This window comes from Zingiber officinale, chromosome 6B (genome assembly GCF_018446385.1).
Source record: "Zingiber officinale cultivar Zhangliang chromosome 6B, Zo_v1.1, whole genome shotgun sequence".
NCBI classification, from domain to species: Eukaryota; Viridiplantae; Streptophyta; class Magnoliopsida; order Zingiberales; family Zingiberaceae; genus Zingiber; species Zingiber officinale.
This window is the reverse complement of record NC_055996.1, coordinates 26,206,484-26,220,372: the sequence shown is the minus strand read 5'-3', so window position 1 is coordinate 26,220,372 and position 13,889 is coordinate 26,206,484. Positions and strand designations below refer to the sequence as shown.

The window sequence follows — 13,889 nt, the reverse complement described above, 5'->3', positions numbered from 1 at the left end:
TATATAGGTTTATGGTACCAATCGGGATGGGAAAAATTATAGATATATAGACGAACAATTGAAACAGTACCAATCGTTATGAAATAAGGGAAAAATTGTAGACGAACAATCGAAACAGTAACAATCATACCTTTGAAGGAGAATATTTTGATCGTGAGAGGAGGTTTTTTTTATCATGAGAGGAGACAGCCCGAGATGTCTTGAGAGAGTTTAGTGCGATTAAAATCTGTCAAAATCTCTAGGTAAAATGGAAGACAATTTTTTACTTTTTATGGTAATACCTAAGGCATTTAAATATATACTAAAGAATTTTCTAAAAATCCTTGGAAATCTATTGTAATTTTGGATACCTTTAAACTTTTATGGAGTCTTTAAAAGCCAAGTTTGAATACCACATGATTTTTTATAATTTTTTGAAAATCTATTTTGAATACCACTAAATTTGTAAAAAGTTTATAAAAGTCTAATTTCAATACCTTTAGACTTTTAAATTTTAGAAGAGTCATTAAAAGTAATTAAAAGTCTAGTTTTAATACACCCCCTTAAGTATATGTGCTTATTATTATATCGGGATTTAGAGCACACACTTCCATAATAACAGAGGTCCTGTTCTTTTATGCAGTCAGTATAAAAAGAACAACCTCAAATGATCCTGCTCAATATACACATAGTGTATTAGTGTAATTGTAAGGTCCTACTAGCATTGAATGATTAAATTAAGTAATTTGAATATTTTTGATGGTGATAATAATAATATAATAAAATATAAAATAATTACGGTTTATTAAGAAATAATTTTATAGAATTTTTAAAGGGGTTTTCAAGAATTTTTAGAAATTAAACAAGGCTCATACGAAATGCTGATGGAGATAAATCTATTAAATTTTGAGGGAGTTTGTTTCAGATATCAATCAAGTAGGAATTAATAGATTCAATTAACCTAAGGTTGAGATTTATTTGCCCAAGGTATGTATATAAGCCTAAACCCCTATTCCCGATGGCCAACTCCTTTTCCCCTCTCTTCTCCACCGCCCAACCAAAACTCTCGCCGACTTCCCCTTCCCTCTTCCCTCTTCCCTCTACCGAATCGGATCGCCATCAGCCTCGGGACGATCGAGCGCCATCGCATGGGAGATTCCTCTTAGGGCATCATAGTCACGGGGAGGCCTTCAACCATCTCATCGACGGCACGGAACAGCGAGCCAAGGGATAGGCAAGTACATTCTACTATGGTGACATGAGACCTGTGAGGTAAGGGATAGGCATTTAGGTGGATTGTTATGCTTGACTAAGGTGTCCGATTGATGAAATAGGTTGCGGCTCATTCTTCAGGAAGTTCTTACTTCGACTTTTGATGTTTCTTTCGGGATTCCCGTGAGATGGTGATTGAATGTGATCTTGTTTGGTTTCTACTCCTAATTCAATGAATGGTTTTAGTTCTTCGGTGATATCTTTGTCTCTTGGTAACAATGTTGATTAATGGAATGAAATGGGGAGTGGGTTAAACGGTTTTGTTTCTTCGCGATTCTCCCTAGCGAATTTCTGAATGTTAAGGTGACCTTTGTTTGTGGTGACCTTGCCTAGTAATGGTTCTGTTTTCTCTTGGGACGTATTAAGACGGTGAGAATTTGGTTGAGGTGTCACGGTTTGGGTTAAATTGTTGTTTACTTGGTGATGTTTTGGGATTTCTAGGCACAAAAATTATAGTGCATTCTAATTCTGTTTTGTGTTCCGGCTCCTGGTGAATGTGACCCTTGATGATGTTTTACTCCTTATAGTCTCTGAAATTCTCAATGGATTGTTGGGTAAACTAAGTTGTGATCGATGAGGTTCTTGTGTCTCTTTAGTGCTTCCGAAATTTCTGGACCAGTTTTGTTGATAGATTAGATTTTAAATTATGGCGTTGTGTTTATCCTTATTGCCTTTGAAGTTTGAGACAACTCCCTTGTTAATTAAGCTATGTATGATGACGTTCTTATTGCTCCTAGTGGGTTTTGAAATGCTGGACATATTATGGTCTAATGACGTTGTGCATGTACCTTCCTTGAGATAGAATGGGTATATAGGAGGGATTTGGAATGGATATTGGTTCTTCTGCATTTGGTCGTTTAATGTTGAAGTTCTTTCCCTTACTTCTTAAAGATGAGCATGGTTAAGAAATGAATGGAGCTAGTTTCAGATTGGTATTGTTCTTTTGCGTTGGTTTGGGATTTTGATTGGTCTCTCTTGGAACTGATAGCGAGATATTGATTCGGTTTGAGATGTACTGGTTTTTCTTGTGAAGGTTTTGAATTCCTTTCTCTTCTAAATCGATTTAGTGGATGTTGGATCGATTTCGAGTTTATTCTTATGTTTTACCGATGTGTTTGGGACTTTGTATGGGATTGGTTCGGTTTTCCTCTAACTATTGTAGCTTTTCTGTAGGTTTTGAATCGAATTAGTAGAAGATGCTTTTGCCCTCTCCTTTTGCTTATGGATTGTTGCTGGATTGAGCTTAGAAAAGATGATGTTGCCTTTTTCTTATAAGGTGGTTGGATGTTATTTCTGTTTCCAACAGGTTGAGGGATTGTAGGTAGTTTTCCGATGAAATTTCCTTACCTTCATGACGCTTTCCGGACTCCTTGACAGATTCAAAAAAATTTCTTGTAGCTTGAATCCAATGATATCCTTCCGCGTGTGGTTTTGGTAGTTCATGAACTATTGTGGATTTTGCGAAATCGAATTGTGCAACTTGGGGTCAATGTGGTTCATGTTCCTACGGTGGTTTTGTTCTTGTGAAGAGTAGTTTTGTGCTGAATGGGATTTGTTTTGGTATTCCTCTGTTTTTAACAGATTTGATGGAGACGCTTTGAATTTTGATTCATTCTCTTTCTTTTCGTGAATTCTTTGAATGTCAGGAGGGATTGGGAGTGGTGATCTGGTCTTGGGGGTATTGATTCATGTTACATGATTCAGGTTTTTGCATGCTAGTCGTAGTTCGGGTGTTCCATCCTCTATTTCATTATGCTTGAGTTAGGTTCTTATTTAGTATTCTTATGTTTATACATGATTTTGGGATAAAGAAAGGTTCTTATGAATTGTCATGTATATAGAATGAATGAAATAAGCTATTGAAATAAGTATATTGTGGAGAGGTTATGTTTCCCTATGTAGCTAATTGGATGAGTATGAGTAAATGTGGTAATAGTACGGGATGAGTGCCCAGGGATGAGCTCCAGGGAGGGCCCTTCCAAACCTAACGGATACTGTAAATTTATGGTTGATATTGTAAGTTATGACTGATATTGTAATCTATTTATGTTAGCTTCGGCTATATAACTGCATGTTCTCTAGGAGGGACGCCCCTAGGGTCATGGGGCTGATTGAATAGCTCAAATAGTGGTTACCACATTGTGACATATCTACCCTTATTAGCTAAACTGGCGCCTTTACATATCGTATTTCTCTTCTTTATGTTGTATTTGAGCTTATATTCCATGTCTATTAGTTATCGTTCCTGCTACCTTATAGATGTCATGTTATTCATATTGGATTGTATTTGTTGGGTTCGTAGACTCATGATGCCTATGTTACAGGTGAGGAAGACGTCACCCAGGTTATGATGGAAGGCATGCGGACAGAGTAGATGAGGAGGCGAGATGGATGCACGACACACTGTTCGAGCGCTTATGTAGTGCTAAGCTTTTTATTGTATGAGAAGTTGTATTGGTGTATCCTCGTTCTTTTTGTTACATTTTGTTTGAGATGATACCAGTTATGTTGGGTATGATGGTTCTTTATGATGGATTTCTATTCTGGTTATATTACAGTAAAGTTTAGAGGAATGTCCTTGGTTTGCTTTTATATATATATATATATATATATATATATATATAACATTGAGGGAAATCTAGGGATGTTGTAGTAAATTTATAGTCAAGATAAAGTAGTACCAAATTACACTACAATCATTCCAATGGTTTGTCCCAATTCATCTTGGTTATGAGTTACTATTTATAATTTATAAGGAACTGATAACATTATCTTCTGTGTGACATCACACATCATGTCATCTACAATATAAATTAAATGGACAATTGTATTTTACTAAATACAGACATTTGACCAATGTGATTCTCATTTCAAAATAAATGTTCATATAAAAAACTAGACTTTTAGTATACATCCTAACAATCTCCCACTTATACTAAAAGATTATGCTGCAATACATCTGATTCTCAACCCCTCAACATGCCCATCAAAAACTTTTGCATGAAGGGTCTAAGTGAAAGGATCCACGTTATCTGCTAATGCAATCTTTGCGACAACAACTTCTCCTCGTTTTACAATGTCTCGTATTAGGTGGTACTTACGCTCAATGGGTTTACTTGCCTTATGGTCTCGTGGTTCCTTCGAGTTTGCTACTACACCACTATTATCACAATAAATTATGATAATTTTAGGCAAAACAGGAATCACATCTAAGTCCATCAAGAAGTTTCTGAGCCATACAACTTCTTTCGCTGCCTCAGAGGTTACCACATATTCAACTTTTATGGTAGAGTCCGAAATACATTTTTGCTTAACACTCCTCCATGCTATGGCTCCACCTCCCAAAGTAAACACATACCCCGAGGTCGACTTACTAGTGTCCCTATCTGATTGGAAGTCAGAATCTGTGTAACCCACAGGGAGCAAATCATCTACATGGTAAACCAGCATATAATCTCTAGTCCTTCTCAGGTACTTTAATATATACTTTACGGCAGTTCAATATCCCTGTCCTGAATTACTTTGATATCTGCTAACCATGCCCACGGCAAAACAGATATTCGGTCTCGTACATAGCATTACATACATTAGGCTTCCTACAGCCGAAGCATAAGGAACTGTCTCCATATCCTCTATCTCCTTTGATGTTTTAGACACATCTTCGAGGAAAGAAGTGGAATCGTCCACATCTTCAAGGGAGGAAGAAGAGTCCAAGACAAGTGAAGAAGAAGTTTTGGAAGCACAACTCTCAACTACCTCTACCGAGAAGAACAGGAAGAACCACATCAAGTGCTTTGAGTGTACTAAAATGGGACACTACAAGAGTAGGTGTCATTCGCTCAAAAAAGTAAAGGAGGTAAACCCTAAACTCAATAAGATTTATTTAGAAACTAATGTGAGTTGTATGAATGGAGCCAAGAAGAAGTGGCACATCATATTCTTTAAGTGTGGTGAAAGGGGGCATTACCACACAAAATTCTCAAGGAGGGGAGAGCTCATGAAGATGGAGCAATTGAAGCAATGGAGGAGAAACAAGTCATGCGAATGCTCGTGTCAAGAGGGAGGTCCAAAGGTAAAGGGGAACGTAAATTCTAATTTGAAATTTAATTCAAATTTAAATTGCTCCATTCATATTAGAAATAATATTATTTATTTGCCCATGCATAATTATGATTTTAGATATAACGATAGGAATAGGATTAACATGGTTGATAACCCTAGAAAATCAAATTCAAATGTTAGGCCTAACAAAAAATAACCCTCCTTGCCTAAGGAGAGAAAGGTGATGGAAAATCTAAGCATTAATCCCACGAAGGGGAGACGCATGCCTAGGAAGGGTAAGTCTAGGAATGTTCATGATGGGCAGGTTAATTTTAGGATTAGAAACCTAGAATTAGAAAGTCAAGGCTTGAGGATTTAGAAAAAAACCCTAGAAAGATTCAATGTTGGATCTAAAAGTTGGGTTTAGTATTAGGTAGTTAAAGACCTAATGATGATAGATTCAGTTTAAGATATCGATCTTCATCAAACAAGGGTAAAGGGAATAACCCATGGAGCACTTTAGCAGAAATGCAATAGCAAAGTCAACCAAAGCCAAGGAAAAGCTGTATGCAAGGGTTGCATATAACTATGGTAAGGAGAAGTTATTCGAGGATAAGAAATCCAAGGATAAATCATCCAAGGATAAGGAGAAATTAACCAAAGACAAGGTGTCTAAGGTTAAGAGAGTAAAGTGGTTAGGTCAATTATCATTCGAGGTGCATCATAGTGGTCTATCCATAATAGATGAGTCACTTAGGAAGGTGGATACGGTTAAAAGCTTTAGGCATATAGCTCAAAGAGTTAATTTAGGACTCATGGTCAATGGATCTTAAGTGGACCTTGCTTGGGATTCTAGATGGGTCATAAAATGTGTCAAAGGGTTTAGGGATGGACTTGAATCTCTAACCTAGTTGGTTGGCATAATTGGAATGAGATTCATGCATGAAAGTATGAAATAGGATTTATATTGCATTAAAATTAGTTTTAGATGTATAGATGTCATATAAACTAATGCTAGAGTTGCATTATAGTTTAGTATTGACAGATACATCAAGAGGAAGCCAAACTAGGACTTCAGGTTAAGATTCAATTGAACAATTTAGATAGTTTTGGGTTTTATGTCTATCTTTAAATCTGTGATGAATTAATTTTTAATTCTATTTTTCCCAAGTAGAAAATGGTAAAATAGACTTCTATAAAAAATTTGAGAACTTTTAGAGGTTTAGGAAATTTTTGGTATATTTCTGAAATTAGGTTCAAAAATAGGTTTAGGCTGAAATTTTGGTGTTAATCGACTACTATCAGAAACCAGTCAACTGGTAACACTGTTCATTAAACGCAGAATAGTTCTGTGAGATTGATTCTATAATGGCAATCGACTGGGGACTATTGAAGTTAACTGAGACAATCTGAAACTATTTTTAATAATAGAAAATGACCAAAAGGATGATATACATGTATGTAATTATATGGGGGATTGATACATGATGATTATGGTCATTAGAGGTATAAGAGTCCAATAATTGGGATATTGTTGGAGTCTTTTGATGTATGACAAAGGGGAGAAGTTTATATTCAAGTGGAAAACCTAAATATCTTTACAAGAAATTCTAGAACAAGGGGGAGTTTAGTTGAAGGGGGAGCCAAGGATTAGGCTTCATTACATATGCATGAGTATATTACATATTTATTTATATATGTATTGCTACTATATTATTTCCCTAACTTAAATGGTTGTTAAATATCAAAAAGGAGGAGATTGTTGGAGCAATCGGTGTACCCTTATGTTTTGATATTTGGGCAAAGTGTTTAAGTTAGGATTTGCATCTGTATTTGATATGCACTATTAAGTGTGTAGATGATAAGTGTAAAGGAAAGTCAAAGTGTGATCTTGGAAAAAGTGAAGTCCAAACATGAGAGTCTTGGTGGTGTAAGTCCAAGCTTGAGGCTTGGTCATGTAAGTCCAAGTGTAACTTGGCAAAGGAAGATCCGACAATAAGGACAAGGCTAAAGAAGCTTTTGAAGGCAAGGCGTGAAGGATGGGGAAGCATCCAAGGGATACAAGGCTGATGGCGGAGGCTAGAAAGGAAGGAAGATGGTAAAGGAAGAACTGACAATAAGAACAAGGTTGAAGGAAGCTTTCGAAGGCAAGGCGTGAAGGATGGGGAATCATCTAAGGGATGCAAGGCTGATGGATGAAGCTAAAAAACAAGATTAAGGTTGTGCCGACGAGGATGAGTACATGAGTGATTTTATTAAGGGATAAACCCTAAGTTATAGTTTATCAGTCAACTGGTATATATCTCAGTCAACTGGTGGTTGAGAACTAGTAAACATGGAATGGAATTCCAGAGTTTATGGTTCTAGGGTTACCAATCGACTAGTAAAGTTACAACTGGACCTGTCAACTGGGAGCAAATAGAATGTTTTTGTTCGCTTAGCCTATGAAGACCAGTTGATTGATCCATGGTAAACAGACAACTAGAATCAAGTCGTTAGGTTGTAACTATTGGTGCAATCGACTCCAAGGTTTTAATGTTTTAACAATATGTTTAATGAAGTCTAGTCAGGTCAAAGTTGACTAGATGGCTAGCAAGGGAAAGATGAGAAGTCTACCGAGTGACTAGTCCTAACTACGGTTAGGTAAGAAAAGTCCAAATTATGGTTAGGCAAGGAAAGTCCTAGTCGCGGCTAGGTAAGGTAAAGCTCGACAAATCATGGAAACTAGGTAGAAAGATTTGGTAAGTTTGGAGGACCCAATATTGAATCCCTAGCGAGTCAATCCAATGCTGAGACCTGGTGAGTAAAGTCTGCTGGTGAAAACCCTAGGGGTAACCTTAGGTCCTGGTGAGTGAAACCAGGTGGTGAAAACCCTAGGGGAGGTAACCTTAGGTCTTGGTGAGTGAAGCCAGGTGAAGAAACCCCTAGGGGAAGATAACCTTAGATAACGAGAATTCTTGGAGGAGTAAACTTCAAGCAACGTTAATCGAAAGGTTTAGCATAGTATTTTGCATTACTATTATTGTTGTTAGCTAATTTACTATTACAAGAAAAGTCTTAGTGGATCAGGCGATTAGACACTAAGTAGAGAAAGTCCAAATAGGTCTGGAGCGCCAAATGTTTGGCAGGTCAGTTAAGATAAGAAACTGGAGTGGAACAATGGGAAGGTCGTATCCCAGGAAGAGACAAACCCTAGGTCATTGATCCAACTGAAGAAACCGGGAGATTTCCAAGTTGAGATCAAGACAGGTCTTACTATCTATTCTTACTCATGCATCATACTATTGTGCTAACTTTGTGTTACAGGGATATTATTTTTATGCCGTCAAACTTGTTGGATCGCAGCGGCCGGCTAGAAGGGGGGTTGAATAGCCTGAAAATAAAAATCAAACCCTTCTCGAACTCTTAAACTAACACTTGCATAAATAATTAACTAAACAAACAAAATGATGAGGCTCACAAGATTTGACTTGGTTACAACTGGGGAGGTTGTTAATCCAAGGAAAATGATTGTACTAAGAACTCCTTCAGGCGGAGAAGCCTCTTACAATGATGAAACGCAGAAAACAGAAGTTTAACTACAGAGAAAGCGTACAAGTGCAGAAAGAATGAATTGCTTGAGTTATTGAAAAGCTTCTAGACCAAGGCTATATTTATAGCCTTGGTCGGGGTGCCCTGAGGGTTCCGAGCGCCCTGGGGGGATAAACTTTATCCCCCAATATTCAGATCGAGTCAAAACTTGATCCGGTCAAAAAGTCAACTCCGGGCGCCCCGAACTATTCCAGGCGCCCCAGAGGTAAAAGTCAACCCCGTTGACTTTTTCCAGCCCGGGTCTTCTGCTCCGGCTCCGTTCGCTTTAGACCGAGTCTTCCGCTCACATGGGTGATCTCTGTGATCTCTATCACCCGCTCCGACTTCTCGTCCCTTGGAATCGCCGCGTGCTTCCTGCTCATCCGCCAGCGTACTCATCCGCAGTCTTCGTCCCCGTGCCGACCTTCTTGCTAGCTGCATCTCTTACTCCTCGAGCAGTCTTCCGCTCTGGCTTCTCGTCCCTCAGAACCACCGCACACTTCCTTCTCGTCCGCCGGTGTACTCTTTCGCAGCGTCTCATCCCTCGAACGCACCGCGTGCCGTCCTTCTCGCTAGCTACATCTTCCGCTCGACTACCTATGCTCCTAAGTTCCTACACACTTAGACACAAGGTTAAAATCACATAGGACCTAACTTAACTTGTTGATCACACCAAAACAACCTCGGGGTTCCAACAATCTCCCCCTTTTTGATGTGAGCAACCCAAGTTAAGCTAGGGTAAAAAATAGACATAAAAATAAACTAACTAAATTTGCAAGTAAGTGCAAAAAGATAGAAAATTTAAATTTCTGGTCTACCTCCCCCTAGACTTATACTTTTCCTTCTCCCCCTTTGATCACATAAAAAATGGGGTTCCGAAAAAAATCTAAGGGTTAAAAAAAATTTCTAACTTTCTTAAAAAAAAAATCTAAGTTAAAGAATTTGCAATAATTTTCAGCAAAAAATATTCTAAGTTTAAAAAACTTTAGGTAAGAAAATTTTCTTAAGAAAAACACTCTAAAACAAAATTTTAAGAAATTCTGACTTAGGAAAAATTTCTAAGTAAAAATTTAAGCAAAAAAAATTTAATTTCAGAAGAACTTTTAACTTATTTTTTTCAAAAAAAAAATTCTAAGTAAAACAAATATTTTTGAATTTTTTTTAAATGTTTAATAGACTTTTTAAAGCATTATTAAATTCTAATTTTAATGTTTTACTAGAAAGTTAATTAAACATTTAATTTTAGTATTTTGGCTTCTAGGTCGTGGCGAGGCACTAGGCCTTCTTGGTTATTGAAGCAACAACCACTTCCTTAGACAAAGCCTCATAAAGAAATTTACTGTTTAATTTTCTCGCTGAAAGCGCTAATTTCGATTAAAATTTAGGCTAAGCAAGATTTAGGAACTCAATATAGGTTCTAGCCTACTGGATTAACCAAAAATTTCTTAGGGACATATTTTCTTGAAACATTCCTAATTTGTCCCTGGTGATATCTATAATACCAATTTAAATTATTAAACTTTCTAAAATTTGTATTAGATAGGCATGCACGATTTTTCAAGTTATCTACTTGAATTTTTAGATTTTCATTTTCTGATTTCAATTTCTCATTTTCTAATTTAACTTTATCTAATTCTTCTAAAGGGCAAGATTTAGCTAATATTATTTTTAAATTATTAATTTCTTTTTCTAACTTGCAGCAGTCTTTAGTTAGCAACTTAGCAAACTTAAAAAGTTTATCGGGAGGAAGAGTTCGTACCTCACTTACCTTGTCGATCTTGTTGTCCGTGTCTCCCCCTGAACTGCTGCTTTCTTCCGACGTAGCTCCCCCTTCATCGATGCTCTCGATGCTCATCTCGGAAGAGCTTGAATCGCAGTCGTTGTCTTGATGACTCGCCATTAATGCGAGTCCAGAGAATGCCTCGACTTCCTATTCGGACGATGTATCGTCCCACGTTGCCTTTAGGACCTTGCGCTTTTAGACAGGCTTCTTACCTTTATCCTTGTCCTTGTTCCTCAACTTGGGGCAATTGTCCTTGACGTGCCCTTCTTCATCGCAATGGTAGCAGCGGATGGTCCTTTTCTTTCTGCCATGCGGATGGTTAGTAGTTCTAGATTTACAAAGCTTTTTAAACCGTCTTACCATCATTACCATTTCCTCGTCGTCAAGAGAAGATTCTGACTCAGGTTCATCTCTCGATGCTTTGAGGGCGACGTTGTTCTTGGGCTCCTTCGTACCTGCACATCTTGATTCGTGCACTTCAAATGTCAAGAAAAATTCTTCTAGTATAATTTTTTCTAAATCTTTCGAAATGTAAAAGACATCTACTAGTGATGCCCATTTTGAATTTCTAGGAAAAGAATTTAAAGTGTACCTTAGCGAATCTCGGTTACTTACCTTTTTTCTGAGATTCGATAGCCCGGTGATTATCTCTTTGATTCTCGAGTGCAGATGCGCAACTGTCTCGTCTTCCCCAAGTCACAGGCTGGTGAGCTGATTGTGAAGTAGATCCCGTCTAGCAAGCTTGGCTTCAGACGTTCCTTCGTGCAGCTCAAGGAACTTCTCTCAAAGTTCCTTTACTAAGTCATAGTTCCCGATCCGGTTGACTTCCTGTGACGGGAGAACGTTTAGCAGATGGTACTCTGCTTTGCCGTTTGCCACGTAGTCGACCTGCTCCTTTTTCATCCATTGATATTTTTCTTTGCCCTTTGGGGCTATAAAACCAAATTCCATTATTAAAATTAACTCAAAATCTGTTGTAAAAAATACCTACATTCGCTTTTTCCAGGTAGCGAAATCCCCTTCGAACTTCGGAGGGTAGATACTTGGTCCGGCCATCGTCTTTGCTTCGTTTAGCGGTTAGTCCTCCTGAAGCGCCTTGGCTCTGATACCACTTGTTGGATCGCAGCGGCCGGCTAGAAGGGGGGGGAGGTTGAATAGCCTGAAAATAAAAATCAAACCATTCTCGAACTCTTAAACTAACACTTGCATAAATAATTAACTAAACAAACAAAATGATGAGGCTCACAAGATTTGACTTGGTTACAACCGGGGAGGTTGTTAATTCAAGGAAAATGATCGTACTAAGAACTCCTTCAGGCGGAGAAGCCTCTTACAATGATGAAGCGCAGAAAACAAAAGCTTAACTATAGAGAAAGCGTACAAGTGCAGAAAGAATGAATTGCTTGAGTTGTTGAAAACCTTCTGGACCAAGGCTATATTTATAGCCTTGGTCGCGGCACCCTAAGGGTTCCATGCACCCTGGGGGGGACTTTATCCCCCAACGTTCAGATCGAGTCAAAACTCGATCTGGTCAAAAATTTAACTCTGGGCGTCCCGGACAGCTCCGAGCGCCCCGGAGGGAAAAGTCAACCCTGTTGACTTTTTCCAGCTCGGGTCTTCTGCTCCGGCTCCGTTCGCTTTAGACCGAGTCTTCCGCTCGCTTGAGTGATCTCTGTCATCTGGAATAGGGCTCACCCGAACCCAACTTCTGGTCTTCTCGAGCAGGCTTCTGCTCCGGCTTCTCGTCCCTTGGAATCACAGCGTGCTTCATTCTCGTCCGCCAACGTACTCATCCGCAGTATTCGTCCCTCGATCACACCCCGTGTCAACCTTCTCGCTAGCTGCATCTCTTGCTTCTCGAGCAGTCTTCCGCTCCGGCTTCTCATCCCTCGAGACCACCGCACGCTTCCTTCTCATCCGCTGGTGTACTCTTCCGCAGTGTCTCGTCCCTCGGACGCACCGCGTGCCGTCCTTCTCGCTAGCTGCGTCTTCCGTTCGACTACTTGTGCTCCTAAGTTTCTACACACTTAGACACAAGGTTAAAAACGCACAGGACCTAACTTAACTTGTTGATCACACCAAAACAACCTTGGGGTTCCAACAAAACTAACTCTGTTTTGTAGAAGCCAAAGGTATCGGTCGACTGAACCAAGCTAATGTGGCAAAGTTTAGTTCGCATAGAGTAGACTTCGAAGTCAGGCGAATCGGTCAACTGAACCCAAGGATCCGTCGGTCGAACCTAATTTGGTAACACATAGTGGCAGATTCAAATCTCAAGAAAGAAGGAAAATAAGCGAATCGGTCTACTGAATATTTGATGGTATTAACGATAAGAAGATGGGATCTCAACGAAGAAGGAAAGCTGATTGATCAGTCGACCGAACATCTTTTCAGTCGACCGAACGAAGCTTATAAAAATACCTCGAGATCTGAGTTGATGCAATAACATTGTGCAACCTTCTGATCTACTACTCTTTTGTTCGTGCTACTATTATGCTTCAATTTCATGTGCAAACTACTATGAATCTTCTCTGACGATCTGCGCTCTAATACTTCAATCATTATCAATATATTTAGTGTTTACATTATTTCTATAAGATAGTAGCTTGTTACTATCCTATACATTATTTGTATAAGTTATTTCTTCTCTAAAGTTTTTAGAAAGAAGACTATTAGTAAATTATCCAATGATGCGATCAAGGATCGCGGGTCTTGGAGTTGAGTCCACATCGGCTCAGAACTAAGTAACCACCTAAGTCACCTATACTGCTTTTGCTTTTCTATTCTGTTGCTGCTTTGATACTTGTTTTATAAATCAATACCAAGTGATATTCATCCCCCCCCCCCCTCTATTGTGTTTTCAATCCTTCAGTAATGGTCAAATTCCATATAGGCCAGTCGACTCATAAGTATGACAGTCGACTGGTGGCAGAAACATAGCTTAGGTGTTTCCTCCCAAACTTTATATAATGGAACTCAGATTGACTGGCTTTAATGATAAAATTAGAGGTGGTTAATCCCTAATAGAGTCTCCAAAGCTTAAAACAATCCAAGAGTTATTGATTGAGTTTATGGTGAGATTTCTCCACCGACAAGGAGGATTGATCTAGTCGGAGTTCCAGCGACTAATCCACTGACGGATTGAGAGATCATCTACCTTATGGATAGCTATGGAATAGGATCATCATCTTTAAACCATGTAAACAAATGTGTTAGGGTTTGTTTTCTTTCTTCTTCTCTCTGT

At 38.6% G+C, this 13,889-nt stretch overlaps 1 long non-coding RNA gene across 1 annotated transcript; it reads left to right on the top strand.

Moving 5' to 3' along the window:
- Nucleotides 1-1,005: 1,005 nt before the first annotated feature.
- LOC121992277 lies at nucleotides 1,006-3,824 on the top strand. Its single transcript, XR_006114833.1, has 2 exons — nucleotides 1,006-1,251; nucleotides 3,576-3,824. It is a non-coding gene; the product is annotated as an uncharacterized LOC121992277 (long non-coding RNA).
- Nucleotides 3,825-13,889: the final 10,065 nt, after the last annotated feature.